This window comes from Ranitomeya imitator, chromosome 1 (assembly GCF_032444005.1).
Source record: "Ranitomeya imitator isolate aRanImi1 chromosome 1, aRanImi1.pri, whole genome shotgun sequence".
NCBI lineage: Eukaryota > Metazoa > Chordata > Amphibia > Anura > Dendrobatidae > Ranitomeya > Ranitomeya imitator.
The window spans coordinates 91,406,122-91,432,916 of NC_091282.1; the positions used below are offsets into that span (position 1 = coordinate 91,406,122).

General features: G+C 42.6%; 1 protein-coding gene across 3 annotated transcripts in view; it reads right to left on the reverse strand.

Annotated features, from left to right (window-relative positions):
* GHR (growth hormone receptor) overlaps positions 1–26,795 on the reverse strand; it is a 439,024-nt gene that overhangs the window by 371,718 nt on the left and 40,511 nt on the right. For all 3 annotated transcript variants that reach the window (XM_069748841.1, XM_069748847.1, XM_069748853.1), the window contains exon 2: positions 13,225–13,304. The gene's annotated coding sequence lies outside the window, so the exon portion shown is untranslated. The remainder of the gene's footprint in view (positions 1–13,224; positions 13,305–26,795) is intronic.

Genomic DNA, 26,795 nt, shown 5'->3' on the forward strand with positions numbered 1-26,795 from the left:
CATAGGTTGATTATGGCCCCATAAGACGCTCCATAGAGTAATAGGTCCCATATGCTGTTGCTGTGATAAAAAAAAAGGCATACTCACCTCTCGTCGCTCAGGCCCTCGACACTTGCGATATTCACCTGTTCCCATTCCACCGCTGCGCACCGCTCCATCTTCCGGGTCCTCTGGCTGTGATGTTCAGGCAGAGGGCACGCACTAACCACGTCATTGTGCCCTCTGATCTGAACATCACAGCGGAAGACGGAGAGGCGCCCGGCGGTGGAACAGGGACAGGTGAATATCGAAATGCTCACTCTCCTGGCACGGTCCCTGTTTCTCACTGACAGATGGTCTCGGCGCCGGCAGCTTGTTCCGGTGTTCAGCGGTCACTAGTACCGCTCATTAAAGTAATGAATATGCACTCCACCCCTATGGGAGTGGAGTTGCGTCCATATTCATTACTTTAATGAGCGGTGAACACAGGAAGACCTTCAGGCCCCCAGAGACCATCGGAGATGCAGGGACCTCGCCAGAAGCAGGTGAGTATGATGTGACAGCCACCACTCCCCCTCTCCTGCCGATTCCCTGGGACAATGACTCGAGTATAAGCCGAGAGGAGCACGTTCAGCCTAAAAAAATGGGCAGAAAATCTTGGTTTATACTAGATCCCTTCCAAGCCATGCCGTTAACCCAAACAACTGTTTTTCTCCACATACTGGGTATCTGCACACTCAGGATAAATTGCACAACAAACTGTATGCAGAAATTTCTCCTTTTACCCTAATGAAAATGCAAAGTTTTGAGCTAAAAAAAGATTTATTTGGGAAACATTTGCTTTTTTTACTTTCACGGCTTTACATTATAAACTTCTGTAAAGCACCGGTGGGTTCAAGGTGCTCCATACACATCTAGATAAGGCTACATTCACATTTGCGTTGTGCGGTGCAGAGTCGGCGACGCAACGCACAACGCAAATGTAAACGCATGCACAACGCAGCGTTTTGTGACGCATGCGTTCACTTTTGCATGCTTTTTGTGGCAGAAAAAACTGCATCATGCAGTGTCCTCTGCGCCCTGACGCTTGCGCCACAGTGCCGCATGTGTCACAAAACGCAAGAGCAACGCATGTCCATGCGCCCCCAATGTTAAATATAGGGGCTCATGACGCATGCGTCGCCGTGGCTGCCCCCGACGCAACGCTAATGTGAACGTAGCCTAAGTTCCGGAAGAGGTCTAGTTTCCACAATTGTGTCACTTGTGGGAGGTTTCCCCTGTTTCAATTGTGTCACTTGTGTGAGGTTTCCCCTGTTTAGGCACATCAGGGGTTCTCCAAACAGGACATGACGTCCGCTAATTATGCCAGCAAATTTCACATTGAAAAAGTGAAATGGCGCTCCTTCCCTTCCGAGCCCTGCTGTGTGCCCAAACAGTAGATTTCTCCAAGTATGGGGTATCAGCATGCTCAGGATAAATTGCACAACAAAATGTATTGTCCATTGTCTCCTATTACCCTTGTGAAAGTAAAAAAAAATAGGCCTAAAGGAAAATTTTTCTGAAAGAAAAATAAATGTTTATTTTTTCCTTACACATTCCAAAAATTCCTGTGACGCACCGGAAGGGTTAATAAACTTTGTGAATGTGGTTTTGAGTACCTTGAGGGTGCAGTTTTTTGAATGGTGTCTGTTGTGAATTCTGTGGCTGAATTCACTCCTGTGGTCACAAGTGGTACTGCAGCTTCTGAGCTTCCTTCCTCAGGTGTTCTGATGAGCTCATTAGCTGCTTCGTTACTTAACTCCACCTGATGCTGCTATCCTTGCTCCTAGTCAATGTTCCAGTGTTGGATCTGAGCTTCTCCTGATTGTTCCTGTGACCTGCTGCTCTGTATAGCTAAGTGCTTTTTTGCTATTTTTTTGCCTTTTTTCTGTCCAGCTTGTCTTTTGTTTTGCTGGAAGCTCTGAGACGCAAAGGGTGTACCGCCGTGCCGTTAGTCCGGCACGGTGGGTCTTTTTTGCCCCCTTTGCGTGGGTTTCGCTTTAGGGTTTTTTGTAGACTGCAAAGTTCGCTTTACTGTCCTCGCTCTGTCTAAGAATATCGGGCCCCACTTTGCTGAATCTATTTCATCCCTACGTTTTGTCTTTTCATCTTACTCACAGTCATTATATGTGGGGGGCTGCCTTTTCCTTTGGGGTATTTCTCTGGGGGCAAGTCAGGCCTATTTTTCTATCTTCAGGCTAGCTAGTTTCTTAGGCTGTGCCGAGTTGCATAGGTAGTGGTTAGGCGCAATCCACAGCCACTTTTAGTTGTGTTTAGGATAGGATCAGGTGTGCAGTCTACAGAGTTTCCACGTCTCAGAGCTCGTTCTCTTGTTTTTGGGTATTTGTCAGATCACTGTGTGCGCTCTGATCGCTAGGCACACTGTGTCTCTGGATTGCCTTCATTACACCTTTCATTAGCAGACATAACAGTACTAGGAGCCAACTAATGATTCTCAATAGAGGGAAAGAAAAAGTTCTGACATCATTTTTTTTTTTTTTTTCTCTGCTCTGTGTTCATTTTTTTTTTTTTTTTTTTCCCCCTAGACATTTGGGTGTTTCTGGACACAGGTGTGGACATGGATTTTCAGAGTCTGTGCTCTTCAATGGATAATCTCGTTATAAATGTACAAAAGATTCAAGATACTATTGATCAGAAATCTATGTTAGAACCAAGAATTCCTATTCCTGATTTGTTTTTTGGAGATAGAACTAAGTTTCCAAGTTTCAAAAATAATTGTAAGCTATTTCTGGCCTTGAAACCTCATTCTTCTGGTAATCCTATTCAACAGGTTTTGATTATTATTTCTTTTTTGCGCGGCGACCCTCAAGACTGGGCATTTTCTCTTGCGCCAGGAGACCCTGCATTGAGTAGTGTCGATGCGTTTTTCCTGGCACTCGGATTACTGTACGATGAGCCTAATTCAGTGGATCAGGCTGAGAAAAATTTGCTGGCTTTGTGCCAGGGTCAGGATGATATAGAAGTATATTGTCAGAAATTTAGGAAATAGTCATTACTCACTCAGTGGAATGAATCTGCGCTGGCAGCTTTGTTCAGAAAGGGTCTCTCTGAGGCTCTTAAGGATGTCATGGTGGGATTTCCTATGCCTGCTGGTTTGAATGAGTCTTTGTCTTTAGCCATTCAGATCGGTAGACGCTTGCGCGAGCGTAAATCTGTGCACCATTTGGCGGTATTGCCTGAGGTTAAACCTGAGCCTATGCAGTGCGATAGGACTATGACCAGAGTGGAACGGCAGGAATACAGACGTCTGAATGGGCTATGTTTCTACTGTGGTGATTCCACTCATGCTATTTCTGATTGTCCTAAGCGCACTAAGCGGTCCGCTAGGTCTGCCGTCATTGGTACTGTACAGTCCAAATTCCTTCTGTCCATTACCTTGATATGCTCTTTGTCGTCGTTTTCTGTCATGGCGTTTGTGGATTCGGGCGCTGCCCTGAATCTGATGGATTTGGATTATGCTAAACGTTGTGGGTTTTTCTTGGAGCCTTTGCGGTGTCCTATTCCATTGAGAGGAATTGATGCTACACCTTTGGCCAAGAATAAACCTCAGTACTGGGCCCAGCTGACCATGTGCATGGCTCCTGCACATCAGGAAGTTATTCGCTTTCTGGTGTTGCATAATCTGCATGATGTGGTCGTGTTGGGGTTGCCATGGCTACAAACCCATAATCCAGTATTGGATTGGAATTCCATGTCGGTATCCAGCTGGGGTTGTCAGGGGGTACATGGTGATGTTCCATTTTTGTCGATTTCGTCATCCACCCCTTCTGAGGTCCCAGAGTTCTTGTCTGATTATCAGGATGTATTTGAAGAGCCCAAGTCCGATGCCCTACCTCCGCATAGGGATTGTGATTGTGCTATCAATTTGATTCCTGGTAGTAAATTCCCTAAAGGTCGATTATTTAATTTATCCGTGCCCGAACACGCCGCTATGCGCAGTTATGTGAAGGAATCCCTAGAGAAGGGACATATTCGCCCATCGTCATCACCACTGGGAGCAGGGTTCTTCTTTGTAGCTAAGAAGGATGGTTCGCTGAGACCGTGTATTGATTACCGCCTTCTTAATAAGATCACTGTTAAATTTCAGTATCCCTTGCCATTGTTTTCTGACTTGTTTGCTCGGATTAAGGGGGCTAGTTGGTTCACTAAGATAGATCTTCGTGGTGCGTATAATCTGGTGAGAATCAGGCAAGGAGGTGAATGGAAAACTGCATTCAATACGCCCGAGGGTCATTTTGAGTATCTAGTGATGCCGTTCGGACTTGCCAATGCTCCATCAGTGTTTCAATCCTTTATGCATGACATCTTCCGTGAGTACCTGGATAAATTCCTGATTGTTTACTTGGATGACATTTTGATCTTCTCAGATGATTGGGAGTCTCATGTGAAGCAGGTCAGAATGGTTTTTCAGGTCCTGCGTGCTAACTCTTTGTTTGTGAAGGGATCAAAGTGTCTCTTCGGTGTGCAGAAAGTTTCATTTTTGGGATTCATCTTTTCCCCTTCTACTATCGAGATGGATCCAGTTAAGGTCCAAGCCATCCAGGATTGGATTCAGCCGACATCTCTGAAAAGTCTGCAAAAGTTCCTGGGCTTTGCTAATTTTTATCGTCGCTTCATCTGTAATTTTTCTAGCATTGCCAAACCATTGACCGATTTGACCAAGAAGGGTGCTGATTTGGTCAATTGGTCTTCTGCTGCTGTGGAAGCTTTTCAGGAGTTGAAGCGTCGTTTTTGTTCTGCCCCTGTGTTGTGTCAGCCAGATGTTTCTCTTCCGTTCCAGGTCGAGGTTGATGCTTCTGAGATTGGAGCAGGGGCGGTTTTGTCACAGAGAGGTTCTGATTGCTCAGTGATGAAACCATGTGCTTTCTTTTCCAGGAAGTTTTCGCCCGCTGAGCGTAATTATGATGTGGGCAACCAAGAGTTGCTGGCCATGAAGTGGGCATTCGAGGAGTGGCGTCATTGGCTTGAAGGAGCTAAGCATCGCGTGGTGGTATTGACTGATCATAAGAACTTGACTTATCTCGAGTCTGCCAAGCGCTTGAATCCTAGACAGGCCCGTTGGTCGTTATTTTTTGCCCGCTTCGACTTTGTGATTTCGTACCTTCCGGGCTCTAAAAATGTGAAGGCGGATGCTCTGTCCAGGAGTTTTGTGCCCGAAAACACAAATATCTACAGGTAACTTTGACATAGTGGGAATAACCGAGACATGGTTAGATGAAAGCTATGACTGGGCAGTTAACTTACAGGGTTACAGTCTGTTTAGAAAGGATCGTAAAAATCGGAGAGGAGGAGGGGTTTGTCTCTATGTAAAGTCTTGTCTAAAGTCCACTTTAAGGGAGGATATTAGCGAAGGGAATGAGGATGTCGAGTCCATATGGGTTGAAATTCATGGAGGGAAAAATGGTAACAAAATTCTCATTGGGGTCTGTTACAAACCCCCAAATATAACAGAAAGCATGGAAAGTCTACTTCTAAAGCAGATAGATGAAGCTGCAACCCATAATGAGGTCCTGGTTATGGGGGACTTTAACTACCCGGATATTAACTGGGAAACAGAAACCTGTGAAACCCATAAAGGCAACAGGTTTCTGCTAATAACCAAGAAAAATTATCTTTCACAATTGGTGCAGAATCCAACCAGAGGAGCAGCACTTTTAGACCTAATACTATCTAATAGACCTGACAGAATAACAAATCTGCAGGTGGTTGGGCATTTAGGAAATAGCGACCACAATATTGTGCAGTTTCACCTGTCTTTCACTAGGGGGACTTGTCAGGGAGTCACAAAAACATTGAACTTTAGGAAGGCAAAGTTTGAACAGCTTAGAGATGCCCTTAATCTGGTAGACTGGGACAATATCCTCAGAAATGAGAATACAGATAATAAATGGGAAATGTTTAAGAACATCCTAAATAGGCAGTGTAAGCGGTTTATACCTTGTGGGAATAAAAGGACTAGAAATAGGAAAAACCCAATGTGGCTAAACAAAGAAGTAAGACAGGCAATTAACAGTAAAAAGAAAGCATTTGCACTACTAAAGCAGGATGGCACCATTGAAGCTCTAAAAAACTATAGGGAGAAAAATACTTTATCTAAAAAACTAATTAAAGCTGCCAAAAAGGAAACAGAGAAGCACATTGCTAAGGAGAGTAAAACTAATCCCAAACTGTTCTTCAACTATATCAATAGTAAAAGAATAAAAACTGAAAATGTAGGCCCCTTAAAAAATAGTGAGGAAAGAATGGTTGTAGATGACGAGGAAAAAGCTAACATATTAAACACCTTCTTCTCCACGGTATTCACGGTGGAAAATGAAATGCTAGGTGAAATCCCAAGAAACAATGAAAACCCTATATTAAGGGTCACCAATCTAACCCAAGAAGAGGTGCGAAACCGGCTAAATAAGGTTAAAATAGATAAATCTCCGGGTCCGGATGGCATACACCCACGAGTACTAAGAGAACTAAGTAATGTAATAGATAAACCATTATTTCTTATTTTTAGTGACTCTATAGCGACAGGGTCTGTTCCGCAGGACTGGCGCATAGCAAATGTGGTGCCAATATTCAAAAAGGGCTCTAAAAGTGAACCTGGAAATTATAGGCCAGTAAGTCTAACCTCTATTGTTGGTAAAATATTTGAAGGGTTTCTGAGGGATGTTATTCTGGATTATCTCAATGAGAATAACTGTTTAACTCCATATCAGCATGGGTTTATGAGAAATCGCTCCTGTCAAACCAATCTAATCAGTTTTTATGAAGAGGTAAGCTATAGACTGGACCACGGTGAGTCATTGGACGTGGTATATCTCGATTTTTCCAAAGCGTTTGATACCGTGCCGCACAAGAGGTTGGTACACAAAATGAGAATGCTTGGTCTGGGGGAAAATGTGTGTAAATGGGTTAGTAACTGGCTTAGTGATAGAAAGCAGAGGGTGGTTATAAATGGTATAGTCTCTAACTGGGTCGCTGTGACCAGTGGGGTACCGCAGGGGTCAGTATTGGGACCTGTTCTCTTCAACATATTCATTAATGATCTGGTAGAAGGTTTACACAGTAAAATATCGATATTTGCAGATGATACAAAACTATGTAAAGCAGTTAATACAAGAGAAGATAGTATTCTGCTACAGATGGATCTGGATAAGTTGGAAACTTGGGCTGAAAGGTGGCAGATGAGGTTTAACAATGATAAATGTAAGGTTATACACATGGGAAGAGGGAATCAATATCACCTTTACACACTGAACGGGAAACCACTGGGTAAATCTGACAGGGAGAAGGACTTGGGGATCCTAGTTAATGATAAACTTACCTGGAGCAGCCAGTGCCAGGCAGCAGCTGCCAAGGCAAACAGGATCATGGGGTGCATTAAAAGAGGTCTGGATACACATGATGAGAGCATTATACTGCCTCTGTACAAATCCCTAGTTAGACCGCACATGGAGTACTGTGTCCAGTTTTGGGCACCGGTGCTCAGGAAGGATATAATGGAACTAGAGAGAGTACAAAGGAGGGCAACAAAATTAATAAAGGGGATGGGAGAACTACAATACCCAGATAGATTAGCGAAATTAGGATTATTTAGTCTAGAAAAAAGACGACTGAGGGGCGATCTAACAACCATGTATAAGTATATAAGGGGACAATACAAATATCTCGCTGAGGATCTGTTTATACCAAGGAAGGTGACGGGCACAAGGGGGCATTCTTTGCGTCTGGAGGAGAGAAGGTTTTTCCACCAACATAGAAGAGGATTCTTTACTGTTAGGGCAGTGAGAATCTGGAATTGCTTGCCTGAGGAGGTGGTGATGGCGAACTCAGTCGAGGGGTTCAAGAGAGGCCTGGATGTCTTCCTGGAGCAGAACAATATTGTATCATACAATTATTAGGTTCTGTAGAAGGACGTAGATCTGGGTATTTATTATGATGGAATATAGGCTGAACTGGATGGACAAATGTCTTTTTTCGGCCTTACTAACTATGTTACTATGTTACTATGTTACTATGACTCTCCGGGTTTATCTGAGCCAGCGGGTATCCTCAAGGAAGGAGTCATTGTGTCTGCCATCTCCCCTGATTTGCGGCGGGTGCTGCAAAAATTTCAGGCGAATAAACCTGATCGTTGTCCAGCGGAGAAACTGTTCGTCCCTGATAGGTGGACTAATAAACTTATCTCTGAACTTCATTGTTCGGTGTTGGCTGGTCATCCTGGAATCTTTGGTACCAGAGAGTTAGTGGCTAGATCCTTCTGGTGGCCATCTCTGTCACGGGATGTACGTTCTTTTGTGCAGTCCTGTGGGATTTGTGCTAGGGCTAAGCCCTCCTGTTCTCGTGCCAGTGGGTTGCTTTTGCCCTTGCCGGTCCCAAAGAGGCCTTGGACACATATTTCGATGGATTTCATTTCTGACCTTCCCGTTTCTCAAAAGATGTCAGTCATTTGGGTGGTCTGTGATCGCTTTTCTAAAATGGTCCATCTGGTGCCCTTGGCTAAATTGCCTTCCTCCTCTGATTTGGTACCTTTGTTCTTTCAGCATGTGGTTCGGTTGCATGGCATTCCTGAGAATATTGTTTCTGACAGAGGTTCCCAGTTTGTTTCAAGGTTCTGGCGAGCCTTTTGTGGTAGGATGGGCATTGACCTGTCCTTTTCCTCGGCTTTCCATCCTCAGACTAATGGCCAGACCGAACGAACCAATCAGACCTTGGAAACATATCTGAGATGTTTTGTTTCTGCAGACCAGGATGATTGGGTGTCCTTTTTGCCGTTGGCTGAGTTCGCCCTTAATAATCGGGCCAGCTCGGCTACCTTGGTTTCTCCATTTTTCTGCAATTCTGGGTTCCATCCTCGTTTCTCTTCAGGACAGGTTGAGTCTTCGGACTGTCCTGGTGTGGATTCTGTGGTGGACAGGTTGCAGCAGATCTGGACTCAGGTAGTGGACAATTTGACCTTGTCCCAGGAGAAGGCTCAACTTTTCGCTAATCGCAGACGCCGTGTGGGTCCCCGACTTCGTGTTGGGGATCTGGTTTGGTTATCTTCTCGTCATATTCCTATGAAGGTTTCCTCTCCTAAATTTAAACCTCGTTTTATTGGTCCGTATAGGATTTCTGAGGTTCTCAATCCTGTGTCTTTTCGTCTGACCCTCCCAGACTCCTTTTCCATACATAATGTATTCCATAGGTCATTGTTGCGGAGATACGTGGCACCTATGGTTCCATCTGTTGAGCCTCCTGCCCCGGTTTTGGTGGAGGGGGAATTGGAGTATATTGTGGAGAAGATTTTGGATTCTCGTGTTTCTAGACGGAAACTCCAGTATCTGGTTAAATGGAAGGGTTATGCTCAGGAAGATAATTCCTGGGTTTTTGCCTCTGATGTTCATGCTCCCGATCTTGTTCGTGCCTTTCATGCGGCTCATCCTGGTAGGCCTGGGGGCTCTGGTGAGGGTTCGGTGACCCCTGTTGTGAATTATGTGGCTGAATTCACTTCTGTGGTCACAAGTGGTATTGCAGTCTCTGGGCTTCCTCCCTCAGGTGTTTTGGTGAGCTCGTTGGCTGCCTTGCTATTTAGCTCCACCTGAGTCTGTCTTCCTTGCTCCTTGTCAATGTTCCAGTGTTGGATCTGAGCTACTGCATCTTTCCTTGGGCCTGCTGCTCTGCTAGATAAGTGCTTCTAGTTTGTTTTCTGTTTTTTCTGTCCAGCTTGCTATTAACTTTTGCTGGAAGCTCTGAGAAGCAAAGGGGTGCACCGCCGTGCTGTTAGTTCGGCACGGTGGGTCTTTTTGCCCCTTTGCGTGGTTTTCGTTTTAGGGTTTTTTGTAGACTGCATAGTTCTCTTTGCTATCCTCGCTCTGTCTAGAATATCGGGCCTCACTTTGCTGAATCTATTTCATTCCTACGTTTGTCTTTTCATCTTGCTAACAGTCATTATATGTGGGGGGCTGCCTATTCCTTTGGGGTATTTCTCTGAGGTAAGTCAGGCTTGTATTTCTATCTTCAGGCTAGTCAGCTCCTCAGGCAGTGCCGAGTTGCATAGGTAGTGATAGGCGCAATCCACTGCTGCTTATAGTTGTGTGAGGATAGATCAGGTACTGCAGTCTACAGAGATTCCACGTCTCAGAGCTCGTCCTATTGTTTTTGGTTATTGCCAGATCTCTGTATGTGCGCTGATTATTGTACGCTGTGTTGCCTGATTGCCAGCCATAACAGACCCCTCCTCAAGGGGGGGGTACTGTGGTGAATTCTGTGGCTGAATTCACTCCTGTGGTCACAAGTGGTACTGCAGCTTCTGAGCTTCCTTCCTCAGGTGTTCTGATGAGCTCATTAGCTGCTTCGTTACTTAACTCCACCTGATGCTGCTATCCTTGCTCCTAGTCAATGTTCCAGTGTTGGATCTGAGCTTCTCCTGATTGTTCCTGTGACCTGCTGCTCTGTATAGCTAAGTGCTTTTTTGCTATTTTTTGCCTTTTTTCTGTCCAGCTTGTCTTTTGTTTTGCTGGAAGCTCTGAGACGCAAAGGGTGTACCGCCGTGCCGTTAGTCCGGCACGGTGGGTCTTTTTTGCCCCCTTTGCGTGGGTTTCGCTTTAGGGTTTTTTGTAGACTGCAAAGTTCGCTTTACTGTCCTCGCTTTGTCTAAGAATATCGGGCCCCACTTTGCTGAATCTATTTCATCCCTACGTTTTGTCTTTTCATCTTACTCACAGTCATTATATGTGGGGGGCTGCCTTTTCCTTTGGGGTATTTCTCTGGGGGCAAGTCAGGCCTATTTTTCTATCTTCAGGCTAGCTAGTTTCTTAGGCTGTGCCGAGTTGCATAGGTAGTGGTTAGGCGCAATCCACAGCCACTTTTAGTTGTGTTTAGGATAGGATCAGGTGTGCAGTCTACAGAGTTTCCACGTCTCAGAGCTCGTTCTCTTGTTTTTGGGTACTTGTCAGATCACTGTGTGCGCTCTGATCGCTAGGCACACTGTGTCTCTGGATTGCCTTCATTACACCTTTCATTAGCAGACATAACAGGTGTCACCCCTTGGGTATTTTCTGTCATATAGGCCCCTCAAAGCCACTTCAAATGTGAGGTGGTCCCTAAAAAAATGGTTTTGAAAACTGTTGTAAAAATGAGAAATCACTGGTCAATTTTTAACCCTTATAACTTCCTAACAAAAAAAAAGTAATGTTTCAAAAATTGTGCTGTTGTAAAGTAGACATGTGGGAAATGTTATTGAATAATTACCATATATACTCGAGTATAAGCCGACCCGAGTATATGCCGACCCCCTAATTTTGCCACAAAAAACTGGGAAAACTTAATGACTCGAGTATAAGCCTAGGGTGGGAAATGCAGCAGCTACCGGTAAATGTCAAAAGTAAAAATAGATACCAATTAAAGTAAAATTAATTGAGACATCAGTAGGTTAAGTGTTTTTGAATATCCATATTGAATCAGGAGCCCCATAAAATGCTCCATAAAGATATTTGCCCCATATAGTGCTGCACAAACGTTGATTATGGCCCCATACAGACACTTGCCCCATATAGTGCTGCACAAACGTTATGGCCCCATACAGACACTTCCCCTATATAGTGCTGCAGAAACGTTATGGCCCCTTATAGTGCTGCACAAACGTTATGGCCCCATATAGTGCTGCACAAGCGTTATGGCCCCTTATAGTGCTGCACAAACGTTATGGCCCCATATAGTGCTGCACAAACGTTATGGCCCCATATAGTGCTGCACAAACGTTATGGCCCCATAGATGCTCCAAACAGACACTTGCCCCATTTGCTGTGATAAAAAAAAAAAAATCACATACTCACCTCTCCGTCGCTCAGGCCCCCGGCACTTTCAATATTCACGTGCTCCTCGTTCTGGCACCGCTCCATCTTCAGCACTGGCGTTCAGGCTGAGGGCACGCACTAACCACATCACCGCGCCCTCTGACCCGAGCGCCACTGCTGAAGATGGAGCGGCGCCGGAACGAGGAAAGGTGACTATCGTGCAGCGCTGCGCTCCCCTCCCCGTTATACTTACCTGCTCCTGGCACGGTGCAGTCCCTGGCTTCCCCGGCGCTGCAGCTTCTTCCTGTACTGAGCGGTCACCGTTACCGCTCATTACAGTAATGAATATGCGGCTCCACCTCTATGGGAGGTGGAGCCGCATATTCATTACTGTAATGAGCAGTACCATGTGACCGCTCAGTACAGGAGGAAGCTGCCGGCGCCGGGAAGCCAGGGACCTGCAGGGACCGCGCCAGGAGCAGGTAAGTATAATTAGACAGTTCCCGCTCCCCCTCACCTTCCGACCCCTGGGTATGACTCCAGTATAAGCCGAGAGGGGGACCTTCAGCCCAAAAAAGTGGGCTGAAAATCTCGGCTTATACTCGAGTAGAGTATATACGGTATGTTGTGCGATATGACTCTGATTTAAGGGCATAAAAATTAAAATTTGAAAATTGTGAAATTTGAAATATTTTCACCAAATCTTCAGTTTTTTCCACAAATAAACGAAAGTCATATCAAAGAAATGTTACCACTACCATGAAGTACAATATGTCACGAGAAAACATTCTCAGAATCAGTGGGATCCATTGAAGCATTCCAGAGTTATTACCTCATAAATTGACAGTGGTCAGAATTGTAAAAATTGGCCTGGTCAAGGCAGGTGAAAACAGGCTTCGGGGTGAAGAAGTTAATGTCAAAGTCACCTTTAGATTTGGCTGTTGTGCTGGATTATGGGCCCAACAAAAGATCCTGTTGTGCTCCGATGAGCCAATATGACCCATAGTTTCTTCAAAAACGGATGGCATTTACCTCCGTTTGAGATTACCAAAGCAGGTGAATGATGTTGTAGCAGGTGGAACTGGATATGTCAAAGTGAGTGATAATCAAAGTCAGAAAAAAGGCCAAGAACATATGAAAAAATCATTAAAAAACAAACCTCTGCAAATACCAAGAACCTTGAGGACATTCTTGTCACTGCTGCAGGGGCCTGACAGTGAGCAAATATTTATCGACAGGCCAGATGATGTCTCACAAAACAGCCTCAAAACAAAGGCATCACTAGCACAGAGCAAAGAACAGGAGGAAGGACGGAAGACTGAGTTGTAACTGGCACTCGGCATAAAACTGTATTGGCATGAATAAAGCAAATGACATATTTCTTAGCGTTTTGCAAAGGTACAACTGAGCGACTTACCGTGGCCACGAGTCCTCTCGTAGGCTCTCGCTGTTGTCATTTATGTATTTGCTAAAGACAACTTCACACCAGTGTGTATTCTGAAAAACAGGAATAACTGGACTTAGTTCACATGCTTCAAATGGCTGGAAAGTCTATGATGAGAGATTTGTGACTGGACTTCTTACATGGCAACAGATTTTTCCAGCCATGCACAGACATAATAGTTTACAGTAAGTGAAACTGAGCTACAATTAGAATTCGAATGTTTTACATTATTTATATGCAACTCACACAGCCTAAAGATAAAGCTGTCCAGCCTAAGAGAGTGGCTACATAAGTGTAACACAAGAGAGTCTGGAGGAAATAATGCAGCAAAACCAGGGGAAATGTAGAAAATTACATAACCGCCAGCTTTAGCCCATGTTCACACCATCCTTTTTTTAATGCGGAACCGCCGCGATTTTCCCGCTGCGGGTCCGCAGCTGTTTTCCATGCAGGGTACATTACAATGTACCCTATGGAAAACAGGAACTGCTGTGCCCATATTGCGGAAAATCGCGAAAAAAGCCGCGCTGAATAGCTGCGGTAAAAAAGAAGTACCATGTCACTTCTTTTTGCGGAACTGCAGCGGTTCTGCACCCATAGACCTCCATTGTGAGGCCAAACCCGCAGTAAAACCCGCAGACGAAAAAAATATCTGCGGGTTTTCTGCGGTTTGTGGTGCAGAACCGCTGCAGCAGGAAGTGCGTGGGCGGAGTGTGGCTGCCCCCCGTGCCCCAATCCCAACCCCCCATGCTCCGATGCCACCCCCGTGCTCCGATGCCACCCCCCGTGCTCCGACGCCCCTGTGCCCTAATCTCCCCCCCTTATACTTACCGGGCCTCCCGATGTCCGTCCGGCCGTCTTCTCCCTGGGCGCCGCCATCTTCCAAAATGGCGGGCGCATGCGCAGTGCGCCCGCCGAATCTGCCGGCCGGCAGATTCGTTCCAGGCACATTTTGATCACTGTGATAACCTCACAGTGATCAAAATAAAAAAAAGGTAAATGCACCCCCTACCTTTATCACCCCCATAGGTAGTAACAATAATAAAATAAATAATTTTTTTTTCCCCACTACAGTTAGAACTAGGGTTAGGGGTAGGGTTAGGGGTAGGGTTAGGGTATTTTCAGCCATTTTAACCCTAAAAAAACTTCCTAGAAAACACACAGACTCTGCAGAGAAAACTGCACTAAAAAACGCATCAAAAAACGCACCAAAAAACACCAAAAAAAACGCACCAAAAAACGCACCTGCGTTTTCTGCCAAGAGCTGCGGTTTTTAGTGCAGAAAAAACAGCAGGGAAATCAGGAACGTGTGAACATGGCCTTACACTCGCATACTGCTAACCACTGGCTGTAGCAATCAAGTATTAGCCATTCTAGCTCTTAATAACGGCGATTAAAGCAAATACTAGTGATGAGCAAACGTGCTCAAATATCGTGTTATCCGAGCATGCTCGGGTGTTATCCAAGTATCTTGGGCGTGCTTGGATAGTATGTTTGAGTTCCTGGGACTGCATGCGTTGTGGCTGCGGGGAGTCGAAAATATTATCCGAGTACGCCGAAGTCTCTTGGATAGCACCCGAGCATGGTCAGATAACACCTTATCCGAGCACGTTTGGTCATCACTAGCAAATACACATGGCGACTGAGCATTTTCTGAGGATTTTCCATGAGGATTCGCATGCAAAAAAAAAAAAAAATCTGTTTTCTAAATTATCAGCAACTGTCAGTATATGAGATTTTATTAATAGATTTTTTGTGCGGAAATCATCAGGGATTTGACCCTTTGCATTTTGGATTATGTTGCAAATTTGCAGCCATGTTTTGCAGTTTTTGCCACAGACTTGTGGCAAAATACTGCAGAAGATTTGCTGCTGACAAATCATACCCACGTACAGGTACCCGTTTGTTATTATTATTATTTTTTTTTAGGAGATTAAGTATTGAAAATCTCAAGTAATTAAAGAAACCCTCCCATGAAGATTTTTTAATGTACATCTGTGTATATGTGAATGCAGTGTAGTGTGAGTGCATTAGTATATTAATTCATAAAATCACAGAACCATCGAATGTTAGACTTGGAAGGGACCTCCAGGGCCATTGTGTCCAATCCCCTGCTCAATACCGAATTCACTAAACCATCTCAGACAGATGTCTGTCCATCCAGTCTCTGTTTGAAGACTTCTATTGAAGGAGAACTCACCACTTCTCGTGGCAGCCTGTTCCACTCATTGATCACCCTGTCAATAAGTTTTTCTAATTTGTATCTTCTCCCTTTCAGTTTCATTCCATTGCTTCTCGTGTTTCCATGTACAAATAAGAATAAGGATGATCCCTCTACACTGTGACAGCCCTTCAGATATTTGTAGACAGCTATTAAGTCTCCTCTTAGCCTTCTTTTTTTCAAGCTAAACATTCCCAGATCCTTTAACCGTTCCTCATAGGACATAGTTTGCAGTCCGCTCACCATACTGGTAGCTGTTTTCTAAACTTGCTCCAGTTTTTTATGTATTCTATTGGTCAATGCCCATTGTTCAAACTTATCTAGATCCTTCTGAATCCTCTCTCTGTCTTCTCTAGTGTTAGCTATCCCTCCTAGCTTTGATGTCGGGATCCGGCGATGTTCCGCTCCTCTTCTGAGTGACATTCTTGCTCTGCAGACTCTCCGGGTCACGCTGCACTCTGCGTGAACGGTCATTGACTTTTACAATGTAAGTCTTTGGAGTGTCAGAAAGAGGTCCCAAAGGCTTATATTGTAAAAGAGACTTCTGGCTGATGCATAGAGAATAGAGTGATCTGAAGAGTGTGAAGAGCAGTGATGTCACTGAAAAGAGGAGCAGAACGGCGCTGGATCCCAGAGAAGATGGCTTTAGGTGAGTATATTGTCATACACACTACACAAATATGTACACAGATTTATGAAAGCAACATTCCAGCTATTTTTTTATTGCATCACTGGAGTGGTATTACTGATCTAAGTTCCCTGCCCCTAGTATTACACTTATCAGATGCCACGTTCATCTGTTATGGTCGATCTCCAGCAGTTGGTGACCTGTCGGGTCGCTTCAGTGTTTTCTTGGTGATTCGACAATCACAACTCTATGAGAGTCAGAACAAGGCCAAAGTGTTACCTCTGACTTCCGGTCAGTCAGAACATGTGGTCACAAGAAGACGGTGCAAGACTGGAGCACCACGGGGAAGAGCTGACGATGTGGGCTGGTAGGTACAAAACTAGGGGCAGGGAACTTAGATTAGTGGCACCACTGCAGCGCTACGATTAAAAAAAACCTCAGGAGGGGTGCTTTAAAAAAAATTATAGGAGGGCTTCTTTAATAACACGTCATAATGGGACTATGCAATATTCAAACACACATTAACAAATAGAATACATCTGCAAGGAATTCAGATCATGCTGCGAATTTTCATCCGAGAGTTATCCATTTGCATTGTAATAAGAAAACTCTGCAGCAAGTCCAACACATGCAAATTTATTCGCAGATAAATGTCAGATCTTGTGGCAAATAAAGAATATAAAAAACCTGAACTCCGTGATGATTCAATGATAATAAGAGATTTGTCCATATAGTGTCTATAGCTTTATAACTTTTCATTAAGCAAAATATATACTTGATGAAATTGGAATAACCTCTTCGAACAGCATTAACTAAAGCCTAAGAAAAGCAAAGATGCCTTTTGTTTCTGGACCCTGTGTATATAATCCGACTATCCACAATGCAGTCTGTTTTTAACCAACATTTTTGAAAGAAAGCCTTGTGCTACAGATCTCACAGAATTTTAGTATGGTGACATAATAGGATGTCAGTTTCGGATAGGTCTTCCTTCCTAAATACTCCACAATCAATAGTGAGTGATATTATCGTAAAGTGGAAGGAACCGCAGCAATTCCGATTTGAAATGGAGACCATGTAAAGCTACAGAGCGAGGTAGTCGAATGCTGAGGAGCAGAGGGCATAAAAGTCACCAACGCTCATGCTATAACAATAAAAGGTTATGTTGGTGTGCTGACACTGGAATTAGTAAGGATACAGTAATAAAGATCAAATACCTTTTTATTTAGAATGTTGAAAATGTATTGTTTTTTATCTCGAACGGTTCAAATTGTTGTACCACGGACATTGTTCGGTTCTGTGCCATAATCCCTTAATGTTAAAAGTGCCATACAATGCTTTATTGGACCTAACTGCCACATTAGCGCCACCTTACTATCAATCTTTTAGTACCAATGCTCTGCTGACTCCATAAGAGCACGAACCTCTCACAGATATCCACAATTTGGTGACCCTCTGACCATCTTTGCTTCGGAGAGACTCTGCCTCTCTAACATGGTCTTTATTATGCAGTTATATGACTTAGATTAAAATAGACCTTCTAGCTGTTTTTCATTACTACCCCTTTTCCAGCCTTTTGTTAACTCTGTCCCAACTTTTTTTAAATTTTTTTTTACATGTATTGACATCAATTTTTAAATAAGTTATTGTTTTCATATCAAATAGAAAACTGTCCGACTTTCCCCTTCTGATCTGTGTCCTATGTTCTGTTGTGAATAAATTATGGTTGTGAGAAATTTACAGATCATTGCATTCTTGTTTTCTGTACATTTACACAGCGTCCCAACTTTTTTTTGTAATTGAGGTTGTAGAATGAAACGTCATCATTTCTACAGCTGCAACGTGCGGTGTCTCCATACTTTTTTCCCAAAATACAGATGTAGTCATTCTTAAAATGACAAAAATATCCTGGCGCACAACAGTGTAACTTTCCACCTAACAATACAAATTTAATAGATTTTGTGTTAAGATTTAAAGTTCTGTGTCGTGATATCTTTCTTGTAGGTTAGTTTAAGAACAGCTACATTTACAGTGTAAATTCTTTTACAGGTTTTGGGCTCTCTGATTACTGTCATTCATCAACATCATTTCCTCGAGTGTTAAGGGAGTTGTCCAGGACTTATGCTGGTCATACACATTAGATGGCTGTCAGCGAAACGATGCATTACCATCTCAGCACACTCCTATACGCAGGAGCACTCACTCAAGCGGTCCTGTGTTTTCTAAAAGAAAGCTGCTGATGACGATGGCTGGCAGCTTGTCTTAGGGGCACTATGCAATCATTAGTAAGAAAGTGGACATGAGCCATGGACATCTCTGTCGACCATCAGTCGGCCGGCGCCCTCATACACATTAAAGTGTTGGCCGCATCTGTCGAAATCAGCGGGTTCAGCTGACATTAGTTTAATGTGTTTTTTAGGGCCCTTAGATATTGATGACGGACCTTTCCTTAGGATATGATATTAATGCTCTAGCATTAGAATAGGTCAATACCAGCTCAGGGGTGGTCAAACACTAGTAACATATTCACTTCTGGTAGGGTGCATGTTGTTGACTATCTGATTTTCACAACCTATTCCAAGGGTCTATCAATATGCAAGTCATGGATAACATCTTTAATTACTGCCCAAACTCAAGATGAAAATAAATTCTCTTTTTACAATTAACTCTGTTACTAGTCAGAAAGCCAATGGTGTCACTACCCAACCTTTCCAATGTACTACTCCCACAATCCACCCTTGAATGTGCAATATGCAATGTAGATAACATTTTTGATGCCCCTTCTTCCCTTAATTAATTTAATCCTCATCAGAAAGGAACTGCATGCTTGACTGCTGCATCATTCATTCATTCACTATGAGGCTGAGAGTGCTGCACTTGGCATTTTCTGGCAGCCTCAAAGAGAATGAGTGGAGCAAGTGTTTGATATCTGCCCTGCTCTTGCGTTTTGCTAGATTTGTAGTTTTATTTACCATATTTATTTTTTGTCAGTTAATACTTGAGAGGGAAACTGTTGGAATGTCATACTGGGGGACATCATGCTATGTGGGGACAACATATTGTGTTGGGGATGTGGAGTCATAATACTGTATGTGGAATGCAGAGGATATGATACTGCTTGTGAGGGGCTATGGCAACATAATACTGTGTGGGGGCTGTGGGTTCCATCATACTGAGGTGCTGTGGTGTCCATCATACCATCATAAGTTGTGGGAGGCTGTGGGGTCCACCAATCTTTGTGTAGGGGACTGTGGGGTCTAATATACACTGTGTGTGGCTGTCTGGCCATCATACTATCTATCATATTGAGTGTGGGGGAATTGTAGAGGAGAGAACCAGGCTGCAAGTGCTGCTGAAGTGCTGAGTCTGAAACTGCTGGAGCTGAGCCTCCTGTTGCGTGTGGAAGGAAACTGAGGACAGAGGAGACCTATGACCTGCAGAGAGGGGGCGTGGTGAGTCAGAAGAGTATAAGGAGGTTTGCGCGGGAAAAGAGAAGGGCTTCCCGCCGGAGGACTGAGTGAGAGAGGACCTGCGCCGCATCGCGAGGAGCTATAGGCCGAGCGCCAGTGATAAGGGTCGGGTGCAGTAAGGACCCGGGGAGCGTCGCCGAGTGTGCAGGTCAAAGCACGCTGAGCACAGATCTAGGACGGGTACAATAAAGACTCACAAGTACCAGCAGGCGTGCAGAGAGACTCGCGCCAGGCAGAGCGTTGCAGTGCGGATATCCAGGTGACGGTGGCTGCTCAGAGGCGCATACACCGATTGGAATATTGAGGAGAGCTTCACTTTTCAGCTCCGCAGTTAGATGAACTAGGGGCTCTGCGGGCAAAACCGGTGACCGCTCACTGCCGCCAGAAGTAGGACCATTTGGTACCATTATTCACTAAAGTAAATAATTGTTTAACCCTTGCTCTGTGCGTCTGTGTCACTGCATCCATGTACCTGTGTTACAGCATCACACTGTGTTGCAGTGAATGGGCATCATATTGTGTGAGGGGGCATTATACTGTGTGCGGAGATCTATAAGGTCTATTATATTGTATGTGGGGGCATCATACTGTGTTGTAGTGAATGGGGCATCATACTGTTTGTAGGTGCAGTCTCATATACGGTGTGCGTGGCTGTTTGGCCATCATACTATGTGTGGAGAGCTATAGGGTCAATCATAATGAGTGTGGGGGCATCACACTGTGTTGCGGTGAATAAGTCATCATATTGTGTGAGGGGTATCATACTGTGTGGGGGGAACTGGAGACATATAGTGTGGCTGGAACAGTTGATAGCGGTACAGGGACTTGAATAACAGGAGAAGTATAATTTACTGCTTCTTATAAATTTTATAAAAAGCAGTAAGCTACATGATATTAATTAGCTGCTACTGAATACATGTTACAAGATGCCCTATCATAACATGCACTTGCAGAAGTAGTGAGTCACAATACTTAATTGTGCTCAATATTAAGTGATAAAAAAGAATATATAATAATAATAATAATTAGCAGAATTACGTTTGGCCTGTTGGTTCAACCCTTATAATAGTCATGGTCACTTAGGTGGCTCCTTTAGAAAATTAATTGTCCACCCCTGGTATGTAGTATAAAACAGGAATAAAGCCTGCTGTGTAGGGCTAATTACCACAATGGGTGAGCTATTTCAGCTTAATCACAAACCTCTGCTGACATTTTACACAAATGACCCTCATGTGAAGTCATATCTCACATATGATCATGTTGGGATTCCTATACGACTGCCAGAAATGACACGCAATGCTGACAGGTGACTGAGCGAAAATACTCCAAAGTCTATAGCTTATCACTGCAATGTACAAGAAGCAATGCAGGGAAACAAAGCCTATAGACGTACATGATACCTGGAAATATATGCATAGCAACACGACTATAATCTGCGGCATGATTTGCCTTAGTTTCTTACCGTGATTGATGGTTTTGATCGTGGTAACTGGTGGCAGATGCCATAATTATCTACACTGAGGGACATTTATTCTGTTCTGCAAATTGAGATCCACGTGGTCACTGTATTTGAGATGACGCATAATATTCAGTGGTTATTTCTTTTCCATTAGAAAAAGTACTAAAGAAATTAGCAATGTTCAGTGAACAAAATATATAGAGGCTATAAAAAAAAAGCATAAAAAATAATCTTACTGCTTAGAATAGTCATCTGGTTGCTATGGACATACAATCAACGGCTTTTCAAAGGGAAGTTAGATAGCAATTCCTTAGCAATCAGGGTCCCGATTCATCAAAGCTTTAAAGTCAGAAAACTGGTGGCAAAAGTTTTGAAAAGTTACGAAAATGTTCAACTTTTGCCATTTTTACACTATTTTTCCCCAGCATTGTCAAAATGGGTGACATTTGGTAGGGAGTAACATTTGTGGTGCGATGCATGGAGGAGAATGCCGCTTGTCAGGCGCTCCTGATTCATTAAGAGGAACACGTCTCCTAATGAACCGGGAACATCTGATTCCACGTGTAAATTGCAGTCTTGATGAACTGAGATCCAAATTTAATTCAAAATACAGTGGCAAAATCTCCCCTTAAAGGGGACTTGTGAGGTCTCTAGACATGACTGTTCTAGCAAATACTTGTATTTCTCATAAAATTTTAATTCTGATGAACCTTTTCTCAAAACTCCTTGTTATGCCATTCCTCTGTTATAACACTTAGAAACGTAAAAATAAGTAGACCGGGTGCTACCATTCCCATTGTCAAAGTGTATGTATGTATGCACAGTCTTATAAGATTAGCACTGATTGGTCAGTGTCACACCGTGAAAGGACACACCCACAATTGGTAACCGCCCAATCTCAGTTAATTCATACATTTCTTTTGGTAATGACAGATGAATGACAGATTAATAGTGCACAGCTCTAATGAAATAATTATGCAAAATTGTTATTTTATGGGTAATGCAATTACTTGCTAAAACGGACATAGAAGAAAACAGGTCTTCTTTAACACCGACGACGTACTGCTATGTCATATGTTGGCTCCTTGACTTTGATACAGGCTCACAAGCCAAGCTCGCATCATTCCCGGCAGATGATGTCTTTTGTTGTTCAGTCATCATCTTCCTGATGCGATTGCAAGGCACCGATGGGTTGACATGACAGCCTGGCGTCTGTTGAAGACCTCCGCGTCCGTCACTACAGTAGTCCTATGAAAGTCAGCCTGTAAATGACTTTCATATGAGACTGTGATATTTGCTATGCATTGCAAAACTGTGGTATTGCTGTGTATAGTACAGGCAATAAAATGATCGCAGGTTCAAGTCCCCTAAGGGGACAAATAGAGCAGAAAGTGAAAAAATGAAAACAAAAAGTTTTACAAACATAAATTTTTTTTAAATATATAAAAAAGTTCAAATCACCAATTTTTTACCATTAAAAATACAGTTAAAACATTAAGAAATTGCACATGTTTGTTACGACTACGTTCCTAAAAGTCCGCTCTATCAAAATATAAAATAAACTAAGCCAATTGGTGAATGGCATAATGAGTAAAAAAAAAAAATCTAAACTCAGAATTATTTTTTGGGACATCGCTACACAGTATAATATGCAACTGCAAACATTGTATCTACCCCAAAATGGTATAAAAAATGTCAGCTCAAGCTGCAAAAAATAAGTCCTCACACCAGAAACCAAAAACTGAAAAGGTTACGAGTCTTGGAAAATGATAAGTAAAATTTTGTGCCTTTTTAAATTTTTTTTTTACAAATTTCCGATTTTTTTCACCGCTTGAAATTGAAAGATTAACTGTATGCTTGGTATCTGCAGAATGGTACTGGAAAGTGGATTGGTCATCGTGGGCCAATTGAATGGCCACCAAGGTCTCCCGATCTACTCCCTTAGACTTTTATCTTTGGGGTCATCTGAAAGCAATTGTCTTTGCTGTGAAGATACGAGATGTGCAGCATGTGAAACAAGAGATGTGCAGCATGTTGAACAACGGATACTGGAAGCCTGTGCTAGCATTTCTTCTGCGGTGTTGCTATCATTGTGTCAACAGTGGGAGAAGAAGGTTGCATTGACAATCCAACACAATGGGCAGCACTTTGAACACATTTTATAAGTGGTCATAAACCTGTAAATAACTCATGAAAGAATAAAGTTACGTTAAAACCAAGCACACCATTGTTTTTCTTGTGAAATTCTCAATGAGTTTAATGTGCCACATGACCCTCTTCCCATTGGAAAAAATAAAGTTGGATCCAAAATGGCCGACTTCAAAATGGCCGCCATGGTCACCACCCAACTTGAAAAGTTTTCCCCCTCCCATATACTAATGTGCCACAAACAGGAAGTTGATTTCACTAACCAGTCCCATTTAGTCCCATTTATTTAGTTATATCCATATAAATGGCCCACCCTGTAGATATAAACTTTTAGTGTAAAAAATGTAAAGCTTATATCAGATGCTTTTTTTTTTAAAAGTAGTTTATTTTAATACAGATGTTTACAGACTTCATTGTTTTGTGCCGTCATGCACAATTGATAGAGAAAAATCTAATGTGTATGAAGTGACGTGAAATATGTATATCAAAGTGATTAACCATATGGTCTGAAAGTTTCACTCCTCACAATAGGGGCCATTCATGAAATTGCCGCCTCCAGTGAAAACACAATTTGTCTTTATTTACACGACTACGCTTGATTTGGTGGAATACATTTTGCATGCTTACAAGATAACATATCACGTATTCTGTTAATTTGTGCTTTGTATCACATGCTTAGTTGGATATTGAGTTTTTTGTTTCTTTTTTTTTTTTATGAGCTAAAGGATTATTTTTTCTCAAAGAGTAATTCCAATTTTGCTCTGTGTTTAAGGCTGCCAAAGATAAGCAACTCAAATAGGTGTTTAACAAAAGGCTAATAGGAGCTTGAGTGCGAATACTACTTCTAAACCTATAACAATTTTCGATTTTACAATGGGCTACTGGAGCTACAAGCTATGAATCTATGTATACAGCTAAATTACATTGATTACTTTGCTAAACCCATTCAAGACACCATGGTGGCTCAGTGGTTAAGTAGTGTAGCCTTGCAGGCCTGAGGTCCTGGGTTCAAATCCCATCAAGGACAACATCTGCAAGGAGTTTGTAGGTTCTCCCTTTGTTTGCGTGGGTTTCCGCACACACTCCAAAGACAAACCGATCAGATTTTGAGCCCCAGTGGGGACAGTGATGGCGATGACTGTAAAGTGCTGTGAAACTACATTGATGAGTAATAGTAAAAAAAATACATTTATATGTATGTATAAAATTCAGGATTAATAGGGTTGTCCACTACTTGGACAACCTCTCTCATTCCTCATGTTTGGCCCCGTTAATATAGAAACACATACTCACTCCTGATGCCAGCACCGTTTCAGCAGTGTTGGCACTTATGTTTTTGGGGCTCACATGAGGTTGTTACATAACACAAGCTCTGCATCAAAATTGTGCCGAGATCACTGTCCCAGCCTTTGGACAAATGAAAATCAAGAGCAAGTGAGCGGTCAGTCACAGGCCTGACTTCCTGTTGATGTTCAATACACCGAAAACGGTTGGGTGCAGGGCTCGTGTGACGTAACAACCTCACGTGAACCCCAAGATTGCGAGTGCCAATACCACTGGAACAGCACCAGAGGTGAGTATAAGTGTTTTTATTTTAATAGAGCCAAATATGTGGAATGGCTTGTCCTAGCACTGGACAACCCAATTTAAGTTTACTTTGCTTTTAAAGATGACATACTTATTCTTAACCCCTTCAGGACATCGCCATTTTTCATTTTTATGCTGTCATTTTTTCCTCCTTCCAAGAACCATAATAGCTTTTTAATTGTTCTGTTGACAGCCGTATGAGGGCTTGCTTTTGGTGGGACGACGAGTTTTGAATGACAACATTCATTTTACCATATAATGTGAAGCAAAAGAAAAAGGGTTTGAAATGTCTTAAAACCCCTCAATTCCACCACTGATTTTGGGGTTTCTTTTTTTACGGCATTCATTGTGCAGTAAAAATGTCCAGGCAACATGATTCTCCAGGTAAGGTAAGTAGGGTGATGGCGATTCCAAACTTTTATCAACTTGAAAAAATTCAGTGAAATAGGAAATTTGTGGATATCTTCGGCGCTGCTGAATAAATACAAGGAATGGTGGTTTTATTCTATGCATTTCGAAGTCTATATGACTTCTTCCTCAGCAAAATAACCATATGTATTTCCTGAGGAAAAAGTCATGTAGACTTCGAAACGCGTAGAATAAAACCACCATTCCCTGTCCCCAATACATCTGGATTCCTATCTGAACAGAAGATATCCACAAATTTCCTATTTCACTGCCCCTGACATTGTCACTTGCTGACTCATGGATCTGCGGCAGCTGATAATTTGATTGCACTTATGTCTTAATGAAAAGAAGCACCAGGTGAGCACTATATGACAAACCGAATTTGAATATACAGTTCTGGCAAAAATTAAGAGACCACCACATCAAAACCCTGTCATGGGCAGCCCAATCACCAGACCTGAACCCCATTGAAAACCTCTGGAATATAATCAAGAGGATGAAGATTTATAGTCACAAGCCATCACACAAAGAAGAACTGCTTACATTTTTGTGCCAGGAGCAGTGTGAAAGACTGGTGGAAAGCATGCCAAGACACATGAAAGCTGTGATTAAAAATCATGGTTATTCCACAAAATATTGATTTCTGAACTCTTCCTTAGTTAAAACATTAGTATTGTTGTTTCTAAATGATTATGGACTTGTTTTCGTTGCATTATTTGAGGTCTGAGAGCACTGTTTTGTTTTTTTTTGTAATTTTGACCATTTCTCCTTTTCAGAAAAAAATGCAAAATGTATTGCTTGGAAATTCAGGGACATGTTGTCAGAAGTTTATAGAATACATGAAACATTAATATTTAACTCAAAAGTATACCTATAAAGAGAAAAATCAAGCAAACTGAACATTTTGCAGTGGTCTCTTAATTTTTGCCAGAGCTGTATATCGGATAAAACCCTGTTTGCGCTTCTTTCTCATGCAGTTTCTTTTGCTGTTAAAAAAAAAATTCTGAAATTTCTAAAAAATAAAAAATATATATAATTGGTTTGTGCTGTCGTTTTCTGAAATGTTTGTAAGTTTCCCATTGATTGAGCTCTGTGGGGGCTTAATTTTTTGTGCCATGAATGATCGTTTTTATTAATAGAATTTGGAGGGTACATATATCAAATCTGTAATTTCGATTTCGATTATTTTTCTTTATTTGGTTTGCCTTTCCAAAAAGGTTGATTTATTTCATATGGTCATGGTATCAATTTTTACATTCGCGGCAATACCAACTTTTATATAATTTTACTTTGTAACTTTTTCTTGAAACATTCATTTTCTCTCTATTTTTTTTAGTCCTTGATTTGATTGTTTGACCGCTTTTAGAATACACTGCAATAATTTAGCGTTGCCATATGTAGTGAAATTGACATTCCCCTATGAAGCCCAACCACATGCCACATGGCAGGGACAGTGGATTTCAGTAGGTCCCCGGCTGTCATGGCATGAGCTCACTTGCAAAAAGACCAATTAAATTCTGCTGTCAGTGAATTACAGTGGCACCTAAATAGTAAAACAGCAGTGATGAAAGCTTGCCAGCACCTGCCCCTTATGGAGCGGGTTCAGTTCCCGAGCCCGCTGCAAAT